Raw genomic sequence first — 6,439 nt, 5'->3', positions numbered from 1 at the left:
TCTAGCGTTTAAAAGTGTATCAAGGCGCATCTCGTGAGTGCGACGATCTAAGGCCTCCTGAATCGCAAATGGCAAGTTACACGATTGAGGCACACACTGTGTTGTAGAGGAGGAGTTGTAGAGGTGTGTCCTGATGGAGGCTCTGGTTCACGAATGAAGAAGACAACCCTATTTTTATTTGTCACAAACGGCGTCGTCCTTGATCTATGTTTAATGGTTTAAATGAAGTGTTTTTCAAAAATTCAAACTCTTCGTTTTTTGTGCAAACCGTTTCAAGATTCATTGTTTGGCTTCAATTACTTGGTTGTTATAATAAATATTTCATTATAATAATAATAATAATGTAATACCAAAAGGCTTACCTCAATGCTCCCAATTTGAAGAAGCCCATCTGTCAAAAAAATTAAATAATAAAAAACAACAACGAAGAAGAGTCCTTGCACAATGATCTCAAATCACACTTTGATATTAGAGTTTTTGTTTAATTAGGATTTGATTGATACTACTTGTTTGTTGATCTAATCTTTCACTGTGATAATATATTTTTATTATTAATTATGTATTTATTTTATCGTGCTAATTAATCTTTAAATTAACTAAGGGTCTGGTTTTCATAATATGTTTTTAATTGGGCAGTATCAAAATCATTATTGCCCCTCTCCTGAAAAATTTCTGGATCTGCTTCTGGTGGTGGTGGCGGAGGATGAGGAGGAGAAGGATGTGGTGGTGGTGGTAATGGCGGTGGTTGTGGAGGTAGTGAATGTGGTGGTGCAAGTGGTGGAGTTGGATGTGGAAGTGGAGGTGGTGTCATTTTTTAAAATGAATGATTGTATTTTGGGAATTAAAAAACATTCATTAAAAGTTCATCTTTGCTTCTTTTGAAAGCAGCTTTGAAAAGCAACCCAGAACCTGCTTTTAAAAGCAGCTGTCAAAAGGCCACTGCTTTTAAAATAATCAGGATATTTTATTTTTACCAAACACCTTAAACTGCTTAACTTTAAAGTGAAACAAGTTTTTGACGAAAAAAAGCAATCCCAAACGGGGCCTTAATTCTCTTATGAACATGCATTGAATCAGAATTTTTAGTTTATTACCATATTTATTTTAAAGGGTAAAATGGGTAATAAAAATGAGAGATAAAAGTTAGTGGGTAGAGATAAAAAAAAAAATTTGCAAAAACCAGAGTTAAACATAATAAAAGTCAAACTTTTTGAGATTGGATCTAAGGACCCCTTCAAAAAACAACTATCATAAAGCAAACTAACTAGAAATTTTGTTAGACTTGATACGTTTTGATTGGAAGAATATGACTTTTTGTTCTTTCCCACTTCATCTACAAGTCACTTGCAATGAGATCTTATCTTATTGACATGAAAATCTTGTTGATTTTGAGAGAGAGAGAGAGAGAGAGAGAGAGAGAGGGTGGGGTTTGAGAAGGGGGCTGAGTTTCAAACAACCAAGATTTGAAGTTGGGTGTTAAGGTTGGTTGGAGATCGAGAGAGGGAGGGTTGTGATGGTGGTAGAGTTCGGATCTAGGGCAGGATGTTGCGACGAGTTCGATGTTCTTTATCATTGAATCTGCACCAACCAAAAAAAAAAACTAAAAAATTTAAATTAAAAAAAACAAAAAACAAAAGCAACAGAGATATTAAGCTAAAGAGTTTATGAAGATAGTGTTGGATGCTGGGTGGAAGATCAATGAGAAGATGGCTAAGATGGTTGTTGGGTTGTATATTGAACTTGGGATGGTGGTCCTATGGCTCCGAAGTGAGTGAGCTCCTAAAAGGCCTCGTGCTAGATGAAGGCGGGCATGTACATATAAGGCACATCACTCCCTCGCTGTTGGTCGATGTGAGATGTTACAATCCACCCCCCTCAAGGGCCCAACGTCCTCTTCGGCACACTCGCACCACACGGCAGTGTGGCTCTAATACCAAATTGTCACATCCCAGGATCGGCTCTGCCGTAGAATAATATTGGCCGCTTTGGGCCCCCCTCTCTGTCCTCACAGTTTTGTTTTTGGGAACTCAAGAGCAACTTCCCAGTGAGTCACCCATTATGGGATTGCTCTAACCCCAACTCGCTTAACTTCGGAGTTCCTATGACTCCGAAGCCAGTGATCTCCCAAAAGGCCTTGTGCTAGATGGAGGCGAGCATGTACATATAAGACACATCACCTCATCTCCGTTGATCGATGTGAGATGTTACACTTGAGATAAATATATACATCATGAACTTAAACCTCATGAAAAATGGAGTAAAAATCTGGTCTGTTTTCACCTTAGATCTACGTATAATATGCACATACATATATGTTCAGATTTTTTTCCCCCAAAAATAAAACAAACTTTTTCAAAATTTATACATTTTGATTGAAAGAATATGAATTTCTGTTCTTCACTACTTGATGTACCAGTCCCTTGCAATAAGATGTTATCGATATGAAAATCTTTTTGAGAGAGAGAGAGAGAGAGAGAGAGAGAGAGAGAGAGAGAGAGAGAGAGGAGAATAGGGACTAATCCCTGTGCAATTGGATTGTATGATTGCAATGTGTGGATCTTCTCAACCCATCTATTGTATGAGTTCGCATTGTGTGATGAATGTTTTCTAATTTTTTGTCGGAGCATCTTGAAATGTCAATTATGATTGAAACATTTGTTGATTATGGTGTCTAGAATCATCACCATCCTCGTCACTTACAATCAGAACAACACATACGGGGATGAAGAAAGTGGAAGAAAGCAGCAATGAAGCTTCTTTTGACATAGAAAACCAAGCAACTTCCATGGAAAATCGGTTGACAAACTTGCGTGCCCTGTCCCCTGCCTGCTGGATCTACAGGGTGCCTGAGCGACTACGGAACGTAAAACAAAAGGCCTACACACCACAAGTAGTCTCAATAGACCCACTTCACCATGCCAGCAAAAACTTAGAAGCCATGGAAGATCACAAACTCAGGTACCTAAAATGCTTTCTTAATCGGACTAAAGTAGTAGGATTGAAGGATTATTTAGAGAAAATAAAGGAGAGAGAAGGTGATCTCCGTCATTGTTATGAAGACACTAAGAAGTTTTAACATTGCTGCTTTTGTGAATATCATTCTAGTTGACGCCGCCTTTGTCATTGAGCTATTGTTGAGGAATAAATCCGAAGAAAAATTTCAGGAAGAAAAATTGCAGGATGATAATGCTTGGATATTTAAAAAACCATGGGTGCCACAAAATATATTGCCTGACATGCTTATGCTCGAAAATCAGCTGCCATTTTTCATTCTCGAGGATCTTTACAATCTCACAGCTGCTCAGACTGGGGAGCCTTCAATAATTGAACTCTCTTACAGGTTCTTCCGTTTAGAAAAAACTTGGAGAACTCACCAGCCTTCCGTAAGTCTTTTATGCCACCTGATCCTAAAAAACCTTTACATCTGCCAGATCCGACCCTAAAAGAAAATGTAGGGCTCCAAAGTACACCCAGCATGACAAAACTACACCAGGCCGGAGTTAAGTTTAACGTGGGATCAAGCAAGAACTTATTCGATATACAGTTCAAGAAAAACACCTTGGAAATTCCAAAAATTGAAATACATGATTACACAGAGCTTACACATAGAAATCTCATTGCCTTTGAACAATGCCATTGCGTGGATAAATACATAAGCGATTATGTTTTCATCCTGGATAAATTTGTAAACACCCCAAAGGATGTAGAGTTGCTTGTTGACAATGGAATTGTTGTAAACACGCTAGGTGACAACAATCAGGTTTCCATTATGATTAACAAGCTTTGCAGTAAAGTTGCTCCGAAAACTACTATTTTGGTGATCTTGCTGGCAAACTAAACGAGTACTGCAAGAAGACCACGAACAGATGGAAGGCAAATTTGAGACAAAAGTATTTCAACACACCTTGGGCAGCTATTTCTCTCTTTGCGGCTATTATTCTTCTGATACTCACCCTAAACAGTGTACTCTATTATCTCTGTTATTGATCAAGGCCATTTTCTCCCTATCTTGTTTTTTGTTTTTCGTGTTTTGTTTTGTTTTCAAGTATGTGAAGAGTGGATCAGGGCTAGATTCATGTTGGTGTGTTGTAGAAGAAGTTTGTAACCCTGTTGCTAAAACACTTACAGCTGGGAATAATATAAGCATACATATGTAAAGGAAAATATAACCAATCTGGAAAAATTACAGATCGGTAGACACTGAAGTGATCAACAGTGTACTATAGCCAGGCTCATTGCATAGCCTCTTCAGAGGTCTTCAAAATCTAAGCTGCTGAAATGAGTTGAAATATGTAATCCATCAAATTTTTGTTCAGTTTTTCACATTTAATATTTCAAAATAATCAGTTTCTACAATATTTCCCTAATAAATCTCAGTACATGGATCTAGAAAGTGAGACAAATATTTTAAGAAGTTTGCAGTTTAGCAACAGTTTCTGCGTCCATGTTGAATAAAAAATATTTCTTTTATATTCACAAAGAGAGGTGGAATATGGGTGGGGCCCAGCCCTTTATTGGATGCTGGTTGCTGTGGGGAATAATGAATGACAACATTATGCTTGGACCACTGTCGTGTGGTAGGTGGCCAATACTCTTTGGCTACAGGTTTGTCAGTAGCTCACATTTGTATAAGTTACGGGTGTATTAGTGGCTTATATGAAGATTTTCTAGTAGTGACTATTGATTATTGATCTAATAAAAGATTCTATAGATTTTTGTTTAAAAAAAAATTGTAGATTTACTATAAATTTTTTTTGAGTTATATAGTCACATATCCATTCTTAGCACTAATAATATAGATAGATTCTACATCATTTAATTTCTATAAACAAACAAAAAAACCCAAAAAATAACAGATGTCCCTATTGAATTTAATTTTAATTATTAAATTACTTTGATGTTTTATTGAGTATTTTGAGCTTTTTTTATTTATGAGGTTTTGGGGTTGGGTTTGTTTAAGAAATCAATGATAGTTTTGTAATTTAAAAGAAGTTAAAAGTCTTTTTGTTTTGTTGTAAATAGGTTTTGAGTGTGTTTCTAAAGTTCATTTCATATAGGGATTTTTTAACTATAAATAATTTGGGCTCCTATATTGAGTATAATTGTATTTTTCTTTTTTCTTTTTTTCTTTTTCCATATGGATTGCTGGTAAGAAAAATTTAGGCAAATTTCGTTTTAATATTACTTTATGTAGAGCAAGAAATGTTATTAAATACTTACCAAACAAAATGGTGGCGTTGTTCAGATGGTAAGAAATGGAGCCTCTGGTTGGCTATCGCAGTTCCTTTGGCTTCTGTCTTGGTTCTTATCCGAATATCCTCACCCTGCTATCTGGGTTGCGAAAGGGGGGCAAAGGTTGAGTTTTTAGGTTGCATTGCTAAATGTAATTGTTTTCATTAAATTTATGTTTTTTTTTTCAAGTGGTTGACATTAAAATTGGGGAGTGGTTTTCAACTCTTTGTCAAAATGTCAATTTTCTGTGCTAAAAGAAAATAGTTTATAACTCAAGTGGGTAAGATTATTTATTAAAAAATATATATATTAGAGACTAAAAGAATGTGCAAAAGTTATGTTAGAGAAATTAGTATAAAAATAAGCCTAAATGTATTAAGGAAAGAATGTAAGTGGCAAATTAAATACATACGAATTGAATATAACTAGGCACCACCAAAATGTTAAGGGGTTGTCAACAATGTAAAACATGTCCAACACTTTATAGAATATAGAATACAATATTAATGTCTTTTTAGAAGTTTTTATTTTTATACAAGCAATATTAGGGGAGAGGGCATTCAAACACAGAATTTCAAGTGCATGGGTAACTGCTCTGAACTATTGGAGCTACAAATTTTTTGCTATGCCTTCATTAACATTAATAAGAAACCTTGACTTTTTGTTTTTAGCAATGTAACACCATCACCATTGCATAGTTCATATAGCGGGGTCGGTAGATAGAAGCTTTCATCAAATGAAAGATCATTGGCCCGCTTGATTGTTAGTGGAGGCATACCAGATTGTCTTAATTTTGATATTAGACCGCTCTGTTATTGTAACAACCTTTTTTGGCTAGTGACTTTTTTGGCTGAATTATGAATGCAATCATAGAATTTCTCAACCAAAAAAAAAAAAAAAAAAAAAGACCATCAGCCCTTCTAAATTATTAGGGCCTGCAACTGGAGTGAATGATTAGAATACTTATATGGACCATCGTACTCGTTGATATAAAATAAATACCTAGTACGTTACGTTTGAACAAAATAAATTTTTAGCATAAGGTCGAGATGGTTGAATAAATTTTTTGAATTTGATGGTGTAAAAGGAATTTGATGTGTTAACTTAGAACAAAACCCCTCAAATATTCAATGAATCACACTTTTTTTAGTTATCATTATTAAAGAAATTTGTTGTTACATAGAGCTCATCATTGTCCAATTGAAAT

At 35.4% G+C, this 6,439-nt stretch overlaps 1 pseudogene; it reads left to right on the top strand.

Annotated features, from left to right (window-relative positions):
* On the top strand, window positions 2,441–4,105 carry LOC18789723 (annotated as a pseudogene).

This window comes from Prunus persica, chromosome G1 (assembly GCF_000346465.2).
Source record: "Prunus persica cultivar Lovell chromosome G1, Prunus_persica_NCBIv2, whole genome shotgun sequence".
Taxonomy (NCBI): domain Eukaryota; kingdom Viridiplantae; phylum Streptophyta; class Magnoliopsida; order Rosales; family Rosaceae; genus Prunus; species Prunus persica.
Note: the sequence above shows the minus strand (reverse complement) of the source record. Positions and strands in the feature narration are given on the sequence as shown.